Source organism: Heliangelus exortis, chromosome 14, assembly GCF_036169615.1.
Source record: "Heliangelus exortis chromosome 14, bHelExo1.hap1, whole genome shotgun sequence".
In the NCBI taxonomy this organism is placed as follows: Eukaryota; Metazoa; Chordata; class Aves; order Apodiformes; family Trochilidae; genus Heliangelus; species Heliangelus exortis.
Genome location: NC_092435.1, coordinates 2,381,400 through 2,406,036, shown reverse-complemented (window position 1 = coordinate 2,406,036; position 24,637 = coordinate 2,381,400).

Below are 24,637 nucleotides of genomic sequence, written 5' to 3'. Positions count from 1 at the left end.
GCTAAACTTTGTAACTTCACTGGCCATCAGCAGACCCAGGAAGGTCTACAGGAATGTTTGTAAGTGTAAAAACTTGCTGATAATGACAGCTTTATTAAAATGGAAAATTTAGTCCTTAAAAGCTATGGAATGTGTGCAGGGCCTGCCGAGCAGTTGTACCCAGTTGTCATCACAGGACTCTGGGAGATCAGACTGTTCAATTCATGTACTTAGGATAAGGGAAATCAACCCTAAATGAGAATTTGATTTGTGCTGTGGTTGTCTCTAAAAGACCAGCACATCAGTTGGAGAAATAGCATAGATTAGAGATGTGTTGAATTGTATTCTTTTATTTCACTTTTTTTGTGTATGCTTTCAGGAAAAATGACTGAGAAGCAGCTTAATTTTCAGACACAATGAAGGGTGAAGTTCTAGAGGAGTTCTAATGACAAAATCCCAGATGTTAAGGAAACCAACAAGTATTTTGTTTCAAACTGAATCAAAATTCAGCCTTGCCATCATTTTGCACTTCTTTGCTGCACACCAAGGATGCTTGGCTTTTTTGTCTGTGTTAAATTGATACATATGCAAACACAAGCTTGAGATGGAAAGATCTTTTTGCCTTACTGGCAGAAGCACTGGTGGCACAGAGATCCCAAGACTTAAATTTTTATGCATTTTATGTGTGTCTATAGCCTTGCACTAACATGCTTAGTAGCCTTTAGTCAGAAACTGGTTTTATCACAGTTCAGACTTTGTGCTTGCTGTGCTATTTTTTCAATCTAAAAAGAGGATTAAATAGATAATCGCCAGCCACTTTTTATTCCAGACTTCTTGTTTATATATTAATAGGTTTTTTCCTATTTGAGTGATATAAATAACTAGGGCAGAGACCCAGCTTGCAAGAAACTATCTGAGTCTTTATCACTGAACAGAAGCTGTCACTTCATGGGTGCGGTTCACTTGTTTCTTTCATGTATTTCTTGCTCCGGTGTCAGCCAAGCCTCATCCCATGAGAACTTGTGGTTGCTGTTTTTCTCAGTGCTTCCTTATCTCAGGTTCCAGGGTTTTCTTTTTTTAGCCACCTTGTGTTGCAATCACTCCATAGGCTCCCTGAAATACAGTGCAGTGGGGTAGTTGGGGGGGATTATTTGACTCGGGAATGTTTTACCTCTCTGGTTTTGGGGGGGAATTGTTAATTAAAGATGAGAGGTTTCTTGCTGTAGCAAGAAACTGTGTGTGGAAAAGCTGTGTGTGGAAATACTTCAGAATCATCACAGTACTCAAGAGGAAATGAAAGTTCAAGAAAGTCTACATTATTAATCACTCGCATTGTTTCTCTGTGACAAAAATAATCCGTATTTTCTATGGCTCTACATCAATATTTACTTTTTTTTTTTTTAAAAAAATCAGTCTATTCTTTTAACAGAATTTTCTCCTAATGGCACTGTTATGCTCTAGATGCCTATAGGAATCTCACCTGAGGAAAAAAATATTTATTCTAATTTTTTCATCAGTAAAATGAGAATATCTGTTTCTTAAAATTTACCTAAATTTTACATGCAATTTGTAGATTATAAATTCTTGGGGAGACTGAGATGTCCTTTTATTCTGTTCTAGCAGTAGGGTAGCTAGAACAATAGTGTCATTGTAAGTGACTGTAGGTGGATAGTATTGAAACCTAATATTTCACCAGTAGCAGTACTTATTGTGTTTTGAAAGATAATATATCAAGGCTCTTTTGCAAGTCTGTAGTTGGTAAGCAGTATAAAAATAAAAAATATGACTCTTCCCTTGGCTTTCCTGTGCCCACCTAGTCAAAGAAAAAAATATTTAAACCGAGGGAAAACAGTGTTATAAAATACTTTGCCAGCACGAAAAAGTAGGTAGTAACTTAGCTTTTCCTTTGTGTATCTGCATCTTAATCCAGGTGTCAGCTAGGACTGAGGATGGTGTTTCCTCACTTGTAAAACAACATGGAAGTGTGTTTAGCACAGCTTTAGTTAAGTATGGAATATAAATGGTGCACATAAAACCAAAGTTAATGGCAAGAGTTGCTGTTCAGAGGTAAAAACAGCTGGAGATGGAGCAGTGAACTTGGTCCTCAAGCCTATGGGGCAGAGACAGAGCACGATGTGGCTGAACACAGCCAGCTGCTCCACTGCCTTTTGCTCCTTTGGTGTCAGCATCTCATTAGAGGATCATTAACATACAAACTTGGAGAAAAACAGGAGAGAGAGAGAGACAGCAAACAGGTTTCTAGGTTGCTTCCATGATAAACAACATTTATGCCCCTGTGTGCCCTCCTGAAGAGCACAAGCAGAAGCATTGGCTTCCTCAAGAGATCATGAGCTGAAGAGCACCTGCTACATGCAGCCTGCTCCTCTGACAGTGTGGGGAAAATCCAAGAAGAAAAACATGCTGGATTTATTGTTGTAGTTCCCTCACTTCCCTTCTGTGGGATCTGTCCTTGTCAAAGATGTCCAGCCCCTTTCACATTGGATTGGCCTCAAGGGAGCTGTTTGTCCCTGGGGAACTTCCTCTGTCTCCTTCATGTGTCTCCAGTTCACCCATTAGCATGCCAATAATTTTTTTCATTTTCCAGGATAGTATCTTTTTTTTCTTTTTTGGCTGCCCTTTTGTGTAGGGTCCTTCCTCCTATGCATACTTTCTCTTCCTTCCTTCCTAAGGAGTTTCCCTAAACAGTGAATAGAAACAGGAAGCTGCTTAGGTCTGTTTTCCCTTCCCTTTCACTGAAAAGCATCACAGCTTTTTACACAGTGACCTTTAAATAGCCTTCTTTTACCCAGCTCAGACTTCTAGTGGTGATTCATCTATCTTTGAGGGAGGGGTGAGGGGGCAGAGGCAAAAAAAAAGGAAATCTGTCCCAGACTGAGGAATTCAGAGATGAGAAGAAAAGAGGGAGAGAAAAAACACCTGAACCCACCCACACACACACACACACAAAAAACCAAGCCCCCCCCCCCTCCAAAAAAAAACCAACCCCACAAAACCACCCCAAAAGAGCCAAGAACCCAAGAACCAACCCCCCTGTATAGGCTTGAATGACTCTGGAAAGCTACCCCATGGATTTGGGACTGCTCTGCATTATGCTCTGTAGGACAGAGTCACTGAGAACTTGAAGTCAGATGCCCAGGGCTTCCTCTTCCCACAACAGCTGTAGGGAAAGAAACAAATTGTGGTTTGGTTTGTTTAGGTTTGTTGGTTTTTTCTATTTTGTTTTGGTTTAGACCAGAAAATTAAAGTTTTATTTTACAGGCTTATCTTAAAATGTTACTCCTATCAGTATCAATGGGAGAGGCTTGAGTAAATTATGGCCATTTTCAGGAATGCACATTTATCCAGAGCTGTTCAGCTTCACTTTTTAGCCAAATTCCTGCTGACAAAACTGCAATGTGTGATGGCTGAGTGTCAATCACTGGTGGATGGTGGTGTGTTCAGTGGAAAGGACTGAACATCTCTAAGAGGGGTTGTTTAAAACATGAGCAGCCCCAAGGAATAACCAGTGTTTGTTGCTTGTAGCCATCCTGATTTTGGCTCTTCTATTTTATTTCCTTGTTAATTCTCTCCTCTAAATTGCACTATTTAAAACATATTTAATAAAATATCTGTTTATAGGTTATGGTAACGAGCACATTATACAGTTTCAGAGCATGTGAAGTATCAACATATAAGTTGGGTAGTTCTCTGTGTCTTGAAACACTGAATAATTATTTCTAATGTACAGGTGAGGACAATGCTGACTCAGTGACTTGTGGGTCACAGCATGATTTTTTTTGTTGATGTTGAGGCCATATTTTCTTGTGCACTTCCATCCACTTGAGCTACTGGGAAGCATGAGATTTTTCTACTTCCCAGTTCATCAGGTTTGTTCCAGACTGACATTCAAGCAAAAGGATTCTGCAGTAATACAGAGAAGCAGAAAAGTGAGTATTCATAGATCAGTGAGGATGTTTTAGTTTTGATGATTTGGAAGGTTTTTGACAGAAAGTGACCCCAAGTTTTATCAATTCTCAGCTACCACTGTGTTGAATACAATTTAGTACCCTATATAGAAAAGGAATTTGGGGTGGAAATGTCTCTCTGGTTATCATCTGGTTTGACTTCTCAGTACATGCTGTGACCTCCTGTATTTACACAAAATTTTTTCTTTTTGAGGGCTTAAGCTTAGAAATATTGTTGCTTTCCATGAAGGCAGGATTAGACTCAAGTGATAGATTTCTGCTGATTTTTAAATTACCTTTCAAATATATCCAATTAATGAAATTTATTTCAACTTACCATATACCACTGTTTGAAATGAAGACATTTATTTTTGCCTTGAAGTTGGAATATGTACTGAATAGTCTTTTCTGAAACATTGAATGAAATTTGAGCAGGATTGCCTTCTTTCTGTACAGGCACTTTTTGGGTTTTTTTTTTTTACTCTTCTAAATGTCCTTTTTTTTTTTTTTTTTTTAATAGTGACTATCCTTTTCTGGAAATTCTTGATGTAGAGTGACAGATTTCTATGACATATGCTGCGCCATCTTTGCAAAGACAGAAGTCTGCTAAACAAATTAAAGACCTCACTGAATTAAAAAACAGAATTTTAAAATTAGTTATGTAACGTTCAGTTCCTCACTGTCACTTGTAGAATCATGTAGAAATAATATTTCTCTGTGCTTAGACTATAAAATAAGTGACATTTACTCTCTAGACTATACAAGTGACCACACATAGTACTAATGTTTTGTTGTCAGACTAAAATGAAGTCTGCTTTATACAGCTGTAAATACTTTGTTAACTTCCTTGAAATGTAGGTATGGATATAGTTTTCCTCATAAATAAATATATATATATATATTCCTTTTTTTTCCATCTACTTAAGATTTAGCAAAACCAAAAGAGGCCTGTGTTGAGAGGCAATTGCTTTATTTCTTTTGCAAGAGGCAGCTTCTCTGATGCTGGGTGAGGTCACTTCTGATCCTATTCATATCATCCCACACAGCTTTGCAACTTGTGCAATATTAATCTTTGGAATTCTGTAAACATTTAGGTTTTAGGTGCTCGTCTACATAATGAATCCTTCTTCCATTTATTCAATTCCTGGACTGCTTGTTACACAGGGATACAAATCACCACCACACCTGACAGTCTCTATATTCTCTAGGTTTTCTAATTTTTCTACTATTTTTTTCTCAGATTTTTGTTGTTGTTGTTGTTATGAGTTTTCATTAGAGAAGTCAACTTGCCAGACTGTATTGCAGCTTATTTTAGTGTCAGCCTGATCCAGATGGAGCTTTAATTTACTAGCTCTGCTGTCCTGCACTGTTAATTTCTCAACCACAGTCTACCTTGTTTTAAATTGAGTTTATAGATTATTTTTTTCCAGCAAGTGTACCTTGCCATGAAGTCCTACTGTATTTTCCCTCCAGCTTGTGGTTTGTCCCCGTGCCCTATTATTCCTCCCTTTAAAAATAGTACAAGCAACCTGTGTTGAGTTCCTTGTGAGAAGCAAAAAAGCAAGTACCGACTTTCATTTTACCTTTTCCTACATTTTTCCTCCCTGACATTTCTTTCTCTTTGTTGTTCATTTTTCACCTGTGTTGTTCGGTATTTTAGTTTTTCAAATGTGTCTCACGACAAGAATGAAAAACCTGCTTTCTGAACAAGGTCACAGCTGAAACTATTTCTGCAGGTACTGCCTAAACCTACTGAACACACAAGGTAAAATTATTGCCCATCCTTCTCCCACTCCTCCTTCTTCATCCGGGCCCCTTGCAGGCCGGCTGGGGGGAAAGCAGGGAGGCCACTGATGACAAGTAGCAGGAGTTCATGGTCTTGGCATGACTTTTGGTTAACTCCTGGCAATCTGCTGGGCAGATCCCAGCCACAGAGGTGAGCACACACCTCCCCACACGTACAGACATCCCAATAGCACCCACACCCACACCCACTCCCCACCCACCCACGTGTCCTCAGCCACCTCCCCACGCTGGCGCTGGCCGAGGTGCTGAAGTCTCCGGGTGCTTCTCCCGCTCCGGTGCTGCAGCCCCTGGTGACAGTGACCCCCCCAGCCCTGTGACAGCCCTGGGGACACAATTGACTCCTTTTCCTCACCCTGTGGGGTCCTACAGGGCAGCCATCATTAGTAAGTGTGACTAATTGTGCCACTGCATCTTTCTTTTTCTTGCTGTACAGCAGCGGCGCAACTGTAAGCGTAAATTAGTTCAAGTAATAAAAAATGTGCATCTGAGATAATAGTGATATTAAGGTATTTTTAATCAAAAGCAATTTTTAAAAAAATTTTTTAAAGCAATTTTTAATCACATTTTCTACACCACTTTTAGAGAAACTCTTTAGGCAGAAACATAGTCACTGGAAGGGAGGTTGAAAGATGATGTTTAAGGTCACTTCCAACTCAATCCATTACATGAGTCTTTGAATACAAGATATTTGCCTTGGAAGCATGTTTTATATTTAGCTCTCAGGCTTAGTGAAATGATGGTTGATTTTGATTTTTTTTTCCAAAAGGATCAATCTTAAACAATTCCTAAGCATGTAGGGATATTCGAAACATGCAGCACCTTACCTGACTATGAAATGGATCTAAGCATTTGTTTTCAGAAAACATTTATTAGATATTTGATGCCTATTTTTTCCAAGCGTTTGGAGACTGTTTGTGCTAATGTGTATCTACCTCTAGAAAGGAGAAGCCTAGCAGTAGAAAGTACAAAGCTGGGTTCTGTCTTGCCCTGTGAAATTGTCCTGCCATCTCATCTAATTGGAATGCTCTGACCTTTTAAATGCTTAGGTTCACAAAATAATTCCTAATACTTTGGAACAAAAGCTTAGCATCCTGATTTATGTTAAATATTCAGAGGAATATTGACCTATCATTATTGTATGTGCTGCATAAACAGGCTTTTCAATCCAAAAAGTTAAAAATTAGTTTGCCAACATTCAGTTTATACTTCTCCCAGCCCAATCTAAGATGCATATTTGTTATACTGATCTTGCACGAGCAGTGATGGTGACAGAAGTGTGATGCAATGACCTTCTCGTGATGCACTGGGGCTAGCAGAGTTAGAACCCCTCTGTTGCACCCCCATTTTAGGTAATATTGCTGAGTTACTTTAACATACACCACCTGTGACCACAGTGCATCAGTAACAAAAAGGGAAAAAGAACCCTGACTCTGAGATTCTTCTGCTTTACTAATTGCATTTTCACTTCATAATGAAGAATGTGTGTGAGGGAACTGTAACTTCCCGAGTCTAGACCACAATTTTTTATTCTTGATGAGTGTATTTATTCATCTATGATTCTGTCCTGAGCTTTTGTAATTTTATTTATTGCTATGCTTATTTGTAAAAATGAGAAAATCAATAGAGTATTGGGGGAAGGGAGGGAAAGGAAGTGGGAAAAAAATCACTCAGAAGGACTAGAATAAATTTACTGCAGGATAGAAAACTCCAGAGACAAAAAGCAGATAAATGCCTGATAATAAAGACTGATGGCAAAATCTGAATCACTCATTGATTCATCATGTCTTTTCTTTAGTATTTATGGAGAGGCAAACTAATAAGATAAAGGGAAGAGAGAATCCCAGTAGCCTAATGAGAATTTTACAGTCACCATAAAGACCTCCCTTCTGAGGACTGAGCACAGGGACGTGCTCTATAGATTTGTATTTAATAATGTGTGAGAGGGTGTTCTGGCTTTATCTGGTCACTGCACTAGCTTACCTGTCTTGGGAAACATCACAAAATGTTTTGTGCAGCCTGGGCTAATTCCACCCTCCTGGGGGTGGGGGTGGGGGGTTGGTGTTAGAATTTTTAAGCCTTATTTGTTTCTGGAATAAGGTGATGTGATCATGTCAGAGCCCCATTCTGTCGTCCTCCTTTTATCTGGGTGTATTGATTATTTTAATGAAACAGAATAGAAAAGCAGAAACCTCCAAGAAATGTGGTTACAAATTTTATGGAAGGACAGAAACCTACACTGTGAGGATGATCATGACGATTACCCCACTTAAAATAAGGTCTGTATTCTGAGTTTCAATCACACAATTTTCAGAAAGAATAGGGGTGTGAATGCCCCATTTCTTGATGAGGCAGTTTTAGTTAAAGACTACATCTGTCTAAGGATGACAAATCCACAGGAAGCAGTCTTTGTTAACTCTGCTAAACTAAACATTACAGTATTATTTGGAAAGATTGTGTGTGTGGTGTGGATTTTTGGTTTCTGGCTTTTTGTTCGGTTGGTTTGTGTTTATTTGTTTGGGTTTCTTGGTGTTAAAGCTTGTGTATTTTAATTTTTTAAGAATAGGTTGTCATTTAGGGAATCATACTTTTCAAGAAATCTAAAAGTCAATATTTATTGGCACACATAGTTTTGAATTTCTTTTTTCCTGAGGTAGCATAGGTGGTCATCAAAATACCAGAGAATCCCTGGCCTGAATAGCCTGCAGAGAGTGCCAGCAGATGTAAAGAGGAAAGGATAGGCTCCAGGATGTGTAACCACTATGGTAACTGGCAAAGTTCTCTTCGTGTTTATTGTTTGCAATAGGCAACTGCCAATTTACAGTTTTTGCTTGTGAACAGAACAAAAAATATTTTTTTTTTTTTCCTGGCTGCTGAGGAAGTGGGACTTTCCAGGATGAGAAAGACTGAGGATATTTGACTGAATTCCTTCACACTGTGAATCTGCTCTTAGATCTTCTATTGCTTATCTGCTGGTTCCACTCCCTTGCAGTGCATTCTGGTTTTCCTAGGTCCTCCCAGAGTTATCTTAGGTGCTTGAAAAGTTATGATGGGCACTACTAAGAAATGTCTTCTGATGGTTTCATGCTCACTTCATGCTGACTCCAGCTCACTGCTGTCTTCTCACAGACCCAGGCCCAGAGGAGTGCAAGAGGGAGGCATATCAGTTTCTCTGGAAAGGCTTCTGTTTTGCATGGAGTAGTTGGTAATATTGAACCAAACCTCTTGGTCTCCCAAGGCTTTCTTTTTTTCCTCATTCTTAACATATTCTTTTCCTTATTATCTGTGCTTGGCTTTTATAGAATAAACTGTTACTAGTTTAGGGATTGGATCTAAAAGACTGCTTATTTTCCTTGCTTATACACCCAGTTCTACAGCTGAACCAAAGCTCCTACTTGCCATGAAATTTAAATTGGATTTTTATTCAACAACCAAATAAGTTAGAGGGTTTTTCTAATCTCTGCTACTCTGGTTCATTAAGTGCAAAAGAATTGTCACTTCCACTCACCCTCACTGAAAAAACAGCCTGTAGTAGCTTTGCATCTAGCTTGAAGGCTACTTTTGTTCTCCAAAATTAGTTTACATTTAGCCTATATTAGTTATTCCCCTAGATACTGTGTCCCAGACAGCCTGGTATTCAACAGTCCTTGCAAATACAGAAGAATAACACCAAAGACTCTCTACAAAGACCTCATTGTAAGACTAAAAGGATTTCCTGTGAATAAGAGCTACACATGGACTTAACACTGCTGGGAGCAAGAACATACAAGGAGAAATCAACTACACAGTGAAGCCAAGACATTACTGGATTTTAATGATTTCTTTGTAGATAGGGAGAAGAGGTCTTTTCCCAAGGAGCTCATGATAATACAGCGTAGCCAAGAACACAAGGGAGAATGTTGTATGGAATGCAAAAAGAGAGTCTTGAAGGAAGAGAGAAAGCTTTGAGCTTTCTCCATCTTTCTGTTCTTTTCTACTCATTTGGATGAAGTGTGAATGTCACTGATGCACAATGCATTCTGCTTCTCCTGCAGAACAGGATTCCAGTGGCTTTAATGGTTTAGTCCTACATGATGGTGCCAGTTCAAAGAAGTGGCAGAGCACAACTTAAAGTATCATTCTTAAGGCATGTGACATAGGACTGCTACCTAGAGCAGACAATTAATGCCTGTAACAAATCTCTAGTAACCATGCCAGAAGTGCATGGAAGGTAGTATGGATTTTACATGAACTTTTTCTTCAGAAATTAAAAAAAAAAAAAAAAGTTTACAATAAACAGGAATGGAAGTAATAGAGAAAAACGGTAGAAACACAAGAGTAGATGTTGATTCTGTTAGCTTAAACTTAAAAATGTCTTTCAGGAAAAAAAAAAACAAAGCCCAAAATTTAATTAATGCATTTTCTCCTCACAAATAAACTTGCATTCATATCACTGTTATCATGCAATGGTGCAAGATACAGGTAATTTCGGCCTTCAGGGTAACTTAAGGAACAAGAGATTTTGTGGCCAGCCTTTCTCATCTTAAATATTACTAAGCTTATGCAATTTTGGAAAGAAATAGCATTCAATTCAATGAATGTCAGATAGAGGGAGATGGATGCCCTTTCTGTGGTGTTTTAAACATTAAATAAATATCAGCGTTGGGTGCACTGTGCAATATAGGCTTAATTGCTCATTTCTGTGAAGAAGTTTGGCCAGAGGATGGTTTCCTAGCCTGAGAGTATCTAGGAGTAGTATATTGCCCCTAGAGCATGGCAGGATCTGATACTCATTTTGCTGAATAGAGACAGAGAGCAGTGGGCTCGTTTATCTTCCTCTTCTCTTGGCTCTACCATTTAACATGGTTTGCTTCAAACCAAAGCTCCACTTACCTGTTATCTCCAACCCTAAGCACCAGGGTATGCTTAGGAGGAGGATGAGAACAACTACCATCTGCTTTCTCCACCTTTCTACCATCTTTTCTTTTTCATGTTTTTAACAGCACGCAACTCAAGCTCCATGAAAGAGAGGGCAGTGACTGCTACCCGGGATTTTGACCACTTCTCCACTGCTGATCTATAGGATTGTCAGGTTGGTTTTATCACTAAAAGAAAATAAAATGCACTTGACTGGAACTAGCTCTGGATTTAGAATATAAGTATTTCTGCAGTGTAGGAAAGCAAGCTTTGTTACATGTCTTTGCACATGGCAGAGGTATTCTTTCTGGGCTGCACTTCAGCAGTTGGTGGAGAAATTTCCATGGTATTTAAAAAGGAAGAGAAGCTCTGAGGATGCCTACTTCTTCTCTGTCTGATTAAGGGTACAACTGGAAGGCCTTTTCATAACTTTTTGTTAATTTTTGTTTTATCTAGTGACACCTTGTTCATATTTTCTCATCCCTAAAACCTTAGGGGTGAATCTTGTATCTGTTGGACCAACCTGATTACATACTGAACCACACTGATGTAATCTTGCTCTTTCTCTTTCCTTGACCTTTCCACCTCTTTCCTCCATATATTCAGCCTCTCATTTTTATAAGAAAAACCAAAAGCTACTCATGCTGTAATCACAGTGACCTTGGAGTCTCAGTTGGTGAGAAACTATCTCATTTTGCATTCTAAGCCATAATTAATGTCACTCAATGTCAATGGCATGAGAAAGTTACACACAAGAAAGGGCAGAGACTGACTGTTCCTCAGGCTGTGCCTCGGGTGGGATAGGTGGGTGTTCACTAACTGAAATTTGTGTATGTGAGTAACTTAACAGGATACTCAACCTCACCATGTAGTTGCCAGGTACAATTTCAGTTCATAGTTTTTCCCCATTACAGTATTAGTTTTGATAACCATGCAGAGACAGATGGCATTTTGTCGGCTTTCCAAAGCAGAGGAATAATTTGCCGAGCTGTAGCTAGTGCAGGGAGAAGCCAAGGAAGTTGAAGATGAGGTAAAACCAAAGCATCTGTCAGCCTTTGTGTGCCAACTTCTAGATGCCACAGACAAACTAATATTTCCACACAAAAAAAAGTAGTGACTGTTAGAGATGGGTTTTAAAAAGATGGCATTTGATAACAATGCCACAACAGATGTCGTTGAGTCCGTGCTTGATTTTTACTGCTGCTCTGTGCATTTTTGGAAGCAATACTTGCTCTGCACAGCTTGTATGGAGTGTGTTCATTATAAAATTTTATTTTTCACAAAACAATGAGATGGAAAATTTGTAGCTGATATTGTCCTTCTTTATTATCCTTCCTCAGTGGTTATGGAGGAAGAGTTTATTCTTGTTTGATTCCTTTTCAGTCCTTTTTATGTGAAAAAAGTTTCTATACATATAACTATATACTGTATATAATATAAAAATCTTAAGAGATCTCTCTATTAAAACACAATGAAAAATGTGAGGTTACTTGCATTATCCAATACTGCATTTTCCAGCATGTGTCATGGTAAAATGTGTAATTATATTTTTGCTATTCAAAGAAATCCTTCTCTTCACCTTAATCCTATTCTTTCTTATCTTCTTTGATGAGAGAGAACAATGTTTCAAAAGTTCTTTAAGAGCAAAGCTTGTGAAAAGAAACCCATGGAATACTAGAGCCTACTTGACTCTTTCTCTCCGATAACAAATGTGGCAACTTCATAAAGGCATCTTTGATCTAGGTCAAAATTATTTGAGGCATGCATACATCACCTAAAATATATATAATTTTATTAAATACCTGCAATTATCTGGTATCCTCTGCACAGTCTGCATTGTGTGTTGAGAGTGTGAGGGGCCCAGTGGGAGTGGGTGAAGGGGGGCACTTAATGCTCAAAGGTGTGGATATGACCAAAACTAAACATTTATGTCCAAGCCCTTCTCAGAAATAGAAACAGCAGGTCCATGGGTGAGTGAGAGGGAGGCTGAGGAGAGAAAAGCAGCTCTTGGGGGGGACTAGAGAAGGGAAACAGAAGCAGACTCAGGCACCAGAGCGTCCCACCACAGGCCTGTGTGTCACTGGGTGTCCACTTAAAATGGCTCCAACACTAAAGAGATGATTATTTTTAAGGTGTTCCTGCTGTTTGTTTGCTAGTGGTGCAAATGTTACTTTTCTGGGTGCAGGGGTGGGGGGAGAGAAGGCAGGTGTAGGATTGTGTTCAGTGGGTTCTTGCTCCCAGGTTGCAGCACTGGCCAGATCTTGCCAAGGTCTATTGGTAGGACTGAATCATAGCCAAGAGTTAGAAATCCAGTTTGATGCAAAAATGGCAAGAGGCAAACTGGACAGAGGTTGAATCTGAGGGGCAAAGGTACCACCTGGTGATTAGAGAAACATATAGCAGTGTCTGATGGATTCTTTTTGCTACCTGAAGCCCTGAAGCAAGGAAGAGTGAAACCCTGAGATTATAAAGTGCTTTCACCATGGGTTAGCAGATGCTCTCAGCCAAGGGAGTACTCGTAGACCTTGCCAATTCTTCAAAACACTTTTGTCTGCCAACTAGCATTACCTCTGCCTTATCCACACTGAAGTCTCACATGCTTTCATCCAGTACCAGATTTTTGCCAAGTATTGTGTGAGCAGACATCTTTCTCGCAGTAGATTTAATTCCCTGACTTTCTCTCCATTTCATAGCATTTGAAAGGACACTTAAAACACACAGTTAGAGACTAAAGTTACCTTATTTTGTACAATTATCACCGGGTTAAAATTTATTATCCTAATGGAGATCTGCTATTTTCAAAATTCTGCTGTCTTTCTAGTTTTATAGGGCATTTTGTAGACTGCTGATGCCTTATTGCTCTTACATATTCTGTTTTCATTGTATTTGTTTCTTTGAGTATGAAACACTCTCTCATGATTTGGAGTACTTAAACCAAACCTTCTTAAAGACTGTTCTCTGTAGTAATATACCAATAGTTGCTAATATATGAATATATATAATATATGCTAATACAGAAAAACTACTAGTGTGCAAGAATGGGATCAGTACATTTGAGCTCCACAAAGAGAGATAAAAACAGTATATAACCTTTTACTTCTGCACCTGTGCAGGAGAATCTGGCTCATTCAATGTTTATTGTGCTTGAATGTTCATTCATTCAATGTACTGTCTGCTTGAACTTTGCAAAATTTGATAAAATGATAAAATTAGTGCTGACGATGTCTTTGGATGTTATCCTTGGATAACGTGTCCAATATCCTTGGATAACAAACTGGCTTGGAGGGAGTTTCAGTTTATTTATGTGTAATGGTTTTAAATATTTCAATAAGGCTAGGAATTGCAACAGCTTAGAATATTTGTGTTTTTACAAAGTGAAAACTGAAGTTAAAGGGCAAGATGAGTAGGAGTGTTCGTGGTGGTCTAGCAGAAGAAATGGTGCTCAGTATTGAGACACAGCAAGAGGGTCCAGGTCATAGGTTGTCCACAGACATCCTCAGAATACTGAATTTTATTTTCTCTTTGATTTTATCTCACTGTATTTTGTGATTTTGTGTGAGTGTGTGTTTAATTGCAAGTGATTTCTATTTTTATTTATGGTACAATGAGAGGCTTAAACCCCACTGAAAGCTTTGAAAGACTTGGATTCAACATGGAAAAAAAAATAAAAAAGCCTGTACTATGACAAAATGCATTTCAACCACTGTCTTCCTGGAATTATCACCATGTGAGATTAGTTTTAAAAACAAATAACTAAAGACATAAAAGTAAAGGAACAAAATTAGCTCATCATGCTGGAAATAAGTGGTAATAATTGGGATCTTGAATACAAAAATTCTAGCAAATCAAAATACAGATTTAAAATCTGCAAGTTTAATCAGTATAAGAATATTTTTAGCAGATTAGAAGATGAGCACATAAATATAATACTTTACATTTTGTATCATTAAGGATGATCTAAGAAGCTAATACAATTTTGTTCTGCATCACTTTCCTTAAGTATGATTTTACTCTAATAACAAGCATAATAGATAACTGCACTTTTGATATATCATAGATTACATTTGCTAGGATAATGTTCTGATGAGCCACTTGTACAGTGCCAGCTGGAAGGAGATTTAATCCTTTTTCTTGAACTGTTATTCTTCTGCATGTACTCTGTGCTGTGGTTTCCACTGACCCCTGTTTGCTAATGGTACATTTTATTAGTGCTAGTTAGAATAAATTGGTCTGTTAGGCTTAGAGCAAAGATGTTAATCATGTTTTCAACCTTAACACAATGAATATTGTGCAAATCACACTTCAGAACAGGGTAACTTCAATCTGTGTGGTTTCTGTGATTTGTGGGTTTGGTGCAATATCTTAATAGAATACCACTCCTTTTGCATTCCACGATGAATTATTTCCTATTTCAGTTGATGAATTTCAGTCAAAGAAGTGTCCTTTGAACCAAAGGCTAGGTAAGAAAAAAAAAAAACAAAACAGAACACCCTCCCCCCCACACACACACACAAAAACCAAACAAAAAAACCCAACAAAAACCAAACAAAACCCCACAAATAACCCAAAGGTAATACTTATGGGCTCCAGTAGTCTTCTCTTTGCTTCAGCAAGTGCTTGCACTGCAACCAAAGTAAGGAAGAAAAGTAAAATCCAGCTCTCTACTCACATATTCATGAAGCTGAGCAGAAATGGATGAGGATGAGGATGAGGTTCACCTTTGGCATTTCTCAACACAGTGAAGTTACTGTCAGTTGGTGCAAATGCATATATAAGCATGAAAATTTTGCCCATAGATTTGGAATCTTAAAAAAAAAAAAAAAAAAAATACTTCTGGTTTTGCTTAAAAAAAAAAAACCAACAAAACCAAACAAAATGAAAACAAACCAAGCAAAACCCAACAACAACAAAAAGTAAATCTATTATGGAACATTAATTCAGTTGTTAAATCCTACCAGCAAAATAAGATTTGGCTCACGACTGGTATTTCTTATCACATGGATTAAATAGCTTTTATGGCTACAACAGGGAGGTGCCATTGCACCTGACAGCCAATCATTAGTCTGGGATGGCCCAGAAATATATCTTTGTGGCAAAGAAGGTCCAAAGCCTCCTGGATTGCACCTGGAAGAGCAAAGCTCAAGGGAAGGTGATCACCTTTCCATCACCCCCCATCTACTCACACAACTGGTATGGAAGCAGTCCAGCAAAGGACCATGTCAACTTTTTAAAAGAGGATGTAGTGGTAGAACAAGGGGTAATGGTTTTAAACTGGAAGAGGGGAGATTTAGATCAGCCATTAGAAAGAAATTCTTCACTGTGAAGCTGGTGAGATACCAGAACAAGCTGCCCAGGGAAGGTGCAGATGGCCCAGCCCTGGATGTGTCCAAAGCCAGGTTGAATGGGGATTGGAGCAACCAGATCTAGCAGGACGTATCCCTGGCTGTGCAGAGGGGCTGGAACTAGATATTTGAGGCCCATTGCAACTCAAACCATTCTCTGATTCTATTATTCTGTGATATGAAGATCATTAAGGGACTGGAGCATCTGTTGTAGGAGGAGAGGCCAAGAGAGCTGGAACTGTAGCTTGGAGGAAAAAAGGACCTTATAAGTCTGTATGAATAAATTATGGGGGAGTAAAGAAGACAGAGTCAGTCTCTTCTCAGTGGTGCCCAGTGACAGGAGAAGAGGCAATGCACCCAAACTAAAATACAGGAGATTCCATTCAAGCACAGGAAAAAAGTTTTTGATTGTGAGGCTGGTCAGACTGCTCAGGGGGGCTGTGGAGTCTCCATGCTTAGAGATGCTCCAAACCCAAATGGATGCAGCTTGCTCTAGCTGATCCTGCTCTGAACAGGGGGTGAGACTGGCTGATCTCCAGAGGTGTTTTACCACCTCAGCTGTCCTGTGATGGGACCCCAGACCCTGCTACTTTTAAGTATGTTACAAATGCAATGCTAGATCTCTGGCATCCTATCTGATCTCATGCCCATCTGCTAGAATGGCATTATGCCCACTCAGGAGGTACTCTGCCAGTTTCAACAAGGCACAGGTGCCAAACAAACATAGATGTAGAAAGATACCCTGCATAAGATTCTCCTGGTAGTAAGTAATGCCAAATTAGACCCACATGCTTTATTACGAGGGATCACATCTGTTGAGGCTTGTGGGCATTGTACCATCAATTACAGCCTTTATCCTCTTTTTCTTTCCTGAAAGCTTTAGTGAATGGAAAACAAAATTTATGAGCCAGTCAAGTGCCTTGAGAAAATTTGGGGTTTTTTTCCTATTGATCTCTGTCTTGAAATCTCAAATTTCAATCTGCTGTGTTTACACCCTTGTTAGACATACTTCAGTATACATTTGTTTGTGAAAGCAACAAAACAGAAGACACTGAAAAATATACTCTTTCTTGTCATTTAAAACCATGAGAGAAGGATTTTGTGTGTTTTGTTTGATACCTGTTAGACCCTGGAGCATTATTTGCACTGGTACCTTCATTTAGGAGAAGAAACTTGTGATTGTTATGTGTTCTCACATTTCATTTAGGCATCCAAGAGATGTCAAACCTCAAGCTGCAAGCCACAGTGATACCTGGTTTATGTTGTCTGTTGTTGTGTGTGAGACCTGAAAAGATTGTATTGCTCAACACACACTCCAAGAAGAACTGGTGACCCGAGAAGAACTATGAAGCTCTCTTGCTTCAAGGAAATTATGCCTGTGCAAGTAAAGATGGATGGCAAAATGCTGATGTAGTGCTGCTCAGCTCAGGAGCAATAACCTGAACAAGTGGTAGTCCATAGGATACTGGTCCTTCCTGTTGCATGAAGACTGGGAGTTTGCTATGTCAGGAACACATATCTTGAGTCTTTTTTCTGCTGGGCCCTCAGTTGACTTGACCTTTGCTCAGTGGGCTTCCTTCAGGATCTCCCTAAACTACAGCTTGTGATTTAATATGAGTCAACATAAGCCAGCAATGTGAACTTGCAGCCCAGAAAGTGTCCTGGGCAGCATCAAAAGAAGTGAGGCCAGCAGGTTAAAGGTAGTGATTTGGCTCCCTCTACTCTGCTCTTGTGAGACCCCACCTGGAGTACTGTGCCCAGCTCTAAAGCCCTCAACATAAGAAGGCCATGGAGCTCTTGGAACAAGTCCAGAGAAATGCCATGAAGATTATTAGGGAGCTGGAGCATCTCTCCCATGAAAACAAGCTGAGAGAGTTGGGGTTGTTCAGCCTGGAGAAGAGCAGGTCCCAAGAAGATCTCATAGCAGCTTTCCAGTACCTGCAAAAAAGCTGGAAGGAACTTTTTAGATGGGCTTAAAACTGAAAGAAGGGAGACTTATATTAGACTTTAGGAGGAAATTCTTCACTGTGAGGGCAGTGAGACACTGCCCAGGGAAGCTGTGGCCAGTTCAAGTGTTCTGGAAGTGTTCAAGGCCAGATTTGGTGGGGCTTGGAACAACCTGATCTAGTGGAAGGTGTCAATTCCCTGGAACTGGATGATTTTTTAAGGTCCCTTCCAACCCAAAATTATTTGATGATTCTAAATAATTTAAGCAAGACCGAGTCATGCAAAAGGGGGGGTGAAGACCTCAATGCAAGAAACTTTATAGTGCAGGGCAGCCTGGATAACATGATTAGCACTTGACAGCCAGGGCTCTCCCCAGTGTTTCATGATTTACCTTGGGGTGTAGCTGAGGGGAGGGGTGGGCAGTGCTTTGTACCTGTTTGCACCTCATATTTACTCTGATGGGAAATAGCTTGCATTAATTGGCAGGCAGCTTAATTTGAGTTACAGCAGCCATATAAGCACAAGCCCAAACAAAGCCCTGAGATCTCTCAGTGTCTGCTTGTCCCCAGTTCTTGCAAGGAAAGGCAGCACAGGGGGCTGGCTGGAGGTTCTGGGCTCCCTGTGGCATCACATTGTTCCAGCTGTGCCTCCTGCCAGCTGCAGCACCTGCCAGTAATTTAAAGCATCATCATTTTCCTGGGGTTTATTCCGTGCTTACATCATTAAGAGAACTATGTCTTAAAACACTGATGAGTCCTACAGACTGGATTTTATTCTCATAATGATACAAATATTGATAGCCAAACAGCCCATTATTTATGCACCATTAGGTGTTCTGCTTGAGGCCTTTTCCTGCATTTCTCCATCTGAACCTGCAGAACATGTGCTGTCGTATGGTTTGCCTGTTCTTTAAGAGTTAAAACAATAAAACTAGCACAGCAGGGTCTTGTCCATAAACAATGAAAACATTGCTCTAAATGCAGTACTATTTCTGTTTTTATTATGAGATCGCTTCTTTGTTGTTAATCACTTGCCCTACTTAATTCATTCATTATACTCAAAAGCTTTGAGATTGAACCCCCAGGCAGGATAGCTTCATATGAATCCTTTCTTTTTTATCTGTTCCAAGTTAGATTAAGTCTAGGTCCTGTTTAATGAGGTGCCACTCGCTGGCTTTTCATGCAGAAAGGATTCTTCATACTCAGTGGTATGTATATACCATATAAATTATAAAATATTTTACATTTTTTCTGAATTTTTAACTAATATGTCCTGCAGAAAACACTGCTGTTACAAGTTCCCTGGGATATGGGTGGATGGCTACTTCTGATTCGTTTTTTTTTTTTTTTCTTTTAGTGATGAATCTTGCTGTTCATTTTTCAATTATTCCATACATTTTATATTTTTATTTCTATTCTGTCATTTCATAGCAATTTTTTTATTAATGACTTCTTGTTGGTTTATGCCTGCAACTCACTGAGTCAATTATTGGAATATCTTCACCTGCCATGCCATGTTTACAGCCTGCCCATACCTAGTAATGCCTGGGTGCTTATGGCCTTCTAGGGCCAATATGGCTTAGTTAAAAAAATCTGTTCCATATTAGCAGAGTCCTGATGTTAATGGCATTTTCTAGTTCACAGAACTTCTTCTGCTAATCAGTCTTTGGTGATTACTGCTGAACCCATGGTTTTGGATTTTGCATCTTCTTTTCAACACCAAAGAACTCGTTTGGTTGAAAGTGCTTCAGTATCACCCTCTATCTGTATTCTCACCCATATTTTAGGTGCCATCTTTCTTCATGCTAATCCTGAGTGTTTATATACATATTATATATATTTATGTATATTTATATAAGGAAAGTCTGGCTATGCTGCCAAATCCTTTCTGAAAATTGGGGACATATCTATTTTCATGTAGTTTTGATTTCAGGACAGAGAATCAGAAAACAAAACTGGATTTCAGCTATTTCTGTAAAAGCCTGATACAGTTAAGTGGTAGGTTTTGTTAGGGATGGAATGGTAGCTTTGTCCTGCTGAGAGAAAGTGATCATAAATAGTCTGTGTAGTGAAATGGCTTCTAAAACCCATTTCCTTGGTTTTGGCTTATTTTTCCAAATATAGGACCGAAAACCTCACAGAAATGGAAGACAGCAGTGATGTCCATGTGGGTCAGATTATTTTCCAGGGTTTCTAGAAAGTTCTGTCCTCACTTTTGCCTGCTTAGCTTAGGAGTTTGTTTACCTTGCTCCAGAAAAGGCTTCTCTTGAAAGGTTATGTTAGTTATGATGAACTAAGCATTAATTAATTGTGCTGAACTTGCTATGCTGAATTAAACCAACCTAGGCAGAATTTTTTTAAGGAGTTTCTAAATGTTTCTGCCCATGTGTAGGGAAGATACCCTGTAATCCTCAGCCTGATGACTCCTGAAGTCTTCATCTGGGCTCATGTAGTCAGTCATAAAAGTCTTTGCTTTAATCCCTTCTTCAGTACTGGTTAATAGTGTTCTGTTGGGAAGCTCTTGCTATAACTCAACACCTCAAGAGTAAGTGAAAACTGTGGCTTGCTCTATGTGTCTTCTGGGTTGTTCCATCTTGTCATACTCCTAAATGCAAAGGTTTTTATTATTTACCTTGAAGGACAGTTGGGAGACTCGTGTTGAGGAATTTGTATTCAGCAAAAATTATAACCAATGAACTGGTAACATCTTTTTTTTAGCTGTGATCCAGAGTAATTCTGCAGGTGGGAAAGGTTTTTATTGTTTCTATGAATACTGCTAATATTCAGAGTTAAAATCAATATTAAACTTCATATTGGAGATTAATATTCAGAAGAAAGAGTAGAGGGGCAAAAATATTTTGGGTTTATTTTTCAGTTCTTAACCTGTGGGTAACTGATTCAGAGAATGCTGATGGATATTTTGATGATATAGAATAATAGAGGTTAACTGCACCTAAATGTTTGATGTAAGCAATGGTTTACAATCTCTTCTGAAGGAGCTGCCAGTCATAAAGAGTCAATTCTAATCACAGTAGAAAGGATATTTGACTCAGACAGAAAAGTAGACTTAGCACATTTTTGCTAATCTGTTACAAATCTAAGTTTGCAAACTCTGCTCTACTCAATTTTTTAATATAGCAGTAGTATGCAGAAGAGGCAGATAGTTCAACATAGGTAAAAAATGAATAATTTTAGTTTCCTGAAACATTATGTACACAAGTGCTGGTACAGAAATCTCCTAATAGCTGATCAACAGTCCTCCACTTGGTGAATCAATAAAAATCCTATGTTCATCTCCTTTAGGAAGCTCCAAGTAAAAATCAAATTAACCAGTTGTTTTCCTTCCTTCTGCCCTCTGTTGCTAGGTTGGGCAGCTTATCTCTTGTGAGGCATCCAGACCTGGAAGGGAAATAACAAAGGGAATTGCAGCACTTTCAGCTCCAGTGGCTGGTGGTGTTTCACAGCAGGTTTGCCCCCCACAGCCAGCTTTAGAGAGGAGATCGGTAGCTTTTCAACTGCATAGTGTGATGTTATCAAATATTTTGAACTGTAATCTTGCAATTACTATTAATGTTGCATTAAAAGATTATTTAATGAAGGAGATCATGCAGAGAACAAGCAATATAATGGCTCCAAGCAGCTTGCCTCCCACATACCTGGAAAAATTCCCCACTGCTACAGAGGGAGGAAGAACAGTCAGTGCCAGTTCTAAACAATAGGTTTCACACTGTATCTGTTAAGACCTGTTGCTTTTGGCAACAAAAACTGACTCAAAGGCACAAATTTAAATTTTAAGAAGTGGTGCTCGGTGATTAAAGACAAACACAGAATATTCCAGGTTCTGCTGTGCATTGTTTAGTATTCAAAGGCAGTTGTGGAGGTGGTTGCTGTCTGGGCATTGCTTTCCACCCTGCATTGTTTAACTTCTCTGTGCATTTCAGGGCTAGATCTTATTCTGCCAAAAATGGGGGTACTTCTGAAGCAGATGCAGTTGCTCTGGTGCAAAAGTTGCTGGAGCAACAGTAGAGCTGTATCTTTAGTTCTGCTTAAGAACTGAAATGTGCTTCAAGTTGTAAATTTATGTGTCTGTTGATTTAGTGTTTGGTTGGCAGGGCCAGAACTTAACACATCTCACTTTGGCATCTATCATGAGGGCTGCTTAGAATTTCCTTAAGCCTTTGCTTCATGTAGCTGTTTTTCTCTTTGCAACACACTGAAAGCTGAATAAAGTGTGATGATGATCTTAATGCACAGCTAAGTCCAGGCAAGCCAGAGCTCTAGGTTACATTCACTTTTGGTCCAGAGGAAGGGGCGTGTGAAACATGGGCACATTATAAACAAAGCAATGCTCCTGCAACAAGTAAAAAATAATTAAAAGAAAACGTTGCTAGATCTGGTGAGATTATGCTTAGGATGGTCTAAGGACACAAGCAGGGCAAGCTCTGTAGGAAGATGAGTCTTTTTTTTTTTTTTTTTAAATTTAATCCTCCAGTACTACAAATCTGGACAAATGTTCTATGCAAAATCTCCCGTGTGTCATTCTTTGGGGATTTACTTAGGAAAAATGCTACATGCTGTTCCATCCCCCAATGAAATGGGTGCTAGAACAAAAGTTTATGCTTTTGGCTAAGCAATAACCTTGCAGAGGACTGCACCTGAAAGAGTGTCATGCTATAACACCAGGCATCAGGGAATTTTTTTCCCTATAAACTAAAAGAGCATCACCAGGTTGTGACAATGTGGATGCTTTCATATATTGACCGAATTTCTACTGTCTTGCTTGTCAGTTCCTCACTCTATAAAGTTGGATCAGATATCTCCAAAATGGTGCCAGGAAAATGGAGCTGAGAGTCTTCCTAGTTTTATATATCCTACCTCTGACAAAATCTAATTCTTAGAATGCAATATGAATGTTTATATCCATTTCTTTACATTTTTAAAGTTCAGTATTTCCATCGAATACATTAAACAATAAGCCTGCCTTCCTTTCATCTTTATCTGTCATTGCATTTACACACCATGAATAATTAGAAATAATATTTGAAACAAAGGCTTTTGGGTCTATATTAATCAAGGGGAAAAGCATTACTCAAGAAATTTTATGGGATAAGCACAACTATCAATAGCAAATTATTCCTGCTATACTCATCTTTTTTTCTAAGACTCCTAGTCACTTAAAAAATGCAATGTTTTTCAGCAAAACTCCAATATTTTCTTGATGCACGATGTATCTTTTAATTGAAAATAACATTGTGTGTAACCTCACAATGTCTTTGGGGGAAAGATGGGATTAATTCAACCCCTTTTACGTATGAGAAAATTGCCTAAGTGATTTTCAGGGCATATGGCCTAGAAATGGAACTGCATGTCTTGAATGAGTTCCAGCAAATTTCATGTGCTCTTCTTTCACTGCATCTTTGTTGATACAGAGGACAAATTAATTCAGTCTTCCAAGTAAGCAGCACTGAGCAGATTGAAAGACTGAGGGTTTTTTCTCATATAGTATTGATTTTCCATGTTATCTGTATTCCACTGGGCATTGAAATCTTAAAAATAGCCATGAATTCATGAGTATGTGAGGGAGTTCTTGTGAGTACCAGCCAGATCTTTGGAATACTTTCTAGAAGGAGGAGAACATGATCATGGATTTCAACATACTGAAAACTATAACCCACTTTCATTTTGTTTATTCTTTTCTATCATAAATTTTTCTCAATAAACCACTGCTGAGCATGTGTTGTCTCTCCTCAGTCCTTCCTTCAACTTTAGAGATTAAATGAATGAAGTGGAAGAAATAAATGGAAGAGAGCAGCATACTGTAGAAAAAATTGTACACAAGAAAAGAAAACATTGCAGAAGACACCTGAAGCAGAAAAAAAATTTACTCCACTTGTTTATCAGTTCTCAAACTTAAGCTGTGAAGCACGTAGTGAAGAGCAAAGTCCATTGTGGGAGGTTGTACTGAACTTACTCAACATCAGCCTTTCAGATGCAATCCTCTTTCTTGTCCTCATCATCTTTGGAAGGTGAGCATTTGGGTTTACAGATCTAGAGCCAGAGTTTTATGAGGCTATGATAATGCAGTAATTTTTTTTTTTTTACAACTCAACTAGGAGGAAGGGTTGTGCTTTTAAACTTACTGTCTACAGTGCATTCAGCTTCTGGACATGATGTGTTTTGCCTTTGGTTTTGGGCACCATTCAACATCTTAAATGCTTTTACAGCCTCAGCTTGGATGGTAGTTTTCATTGCTGTCTGAAGGTCAACTTCTTATTTCTAATGATCCCTCCCTCTCTTTGAAATGCCCCTCAACTTCTCTCTATTGCAACTATTAAACATAGCTAAACCAAACAGATAGATGCAAAAACTATTTACAAAATGCAAACCTTGACAAACCTCTCAGTTATAATTCAACAGATTTTGCAGTTGGTAATGAAATGGTCTCTTTTTCTGTATGCTGCTCTGCTGTATCTTGTGATGCAACTTGACATTTACACTGTTGGTGGTGAGATTACTGGGAATCTGAATGTTACATTTAGAATGTATTCTAAGAAATACAAATTTTGTTGTAAATAGTGCCCGCTGAATCTTTATTAATGTAGTTGCAGGTATATCAATAATCTGCAAATATGTATTCACTGATTAGACAAAAGTAATGAAAGTCTTGATACAAGTTCTTCCCGGAGTGACAGCTGTTAAAAACATC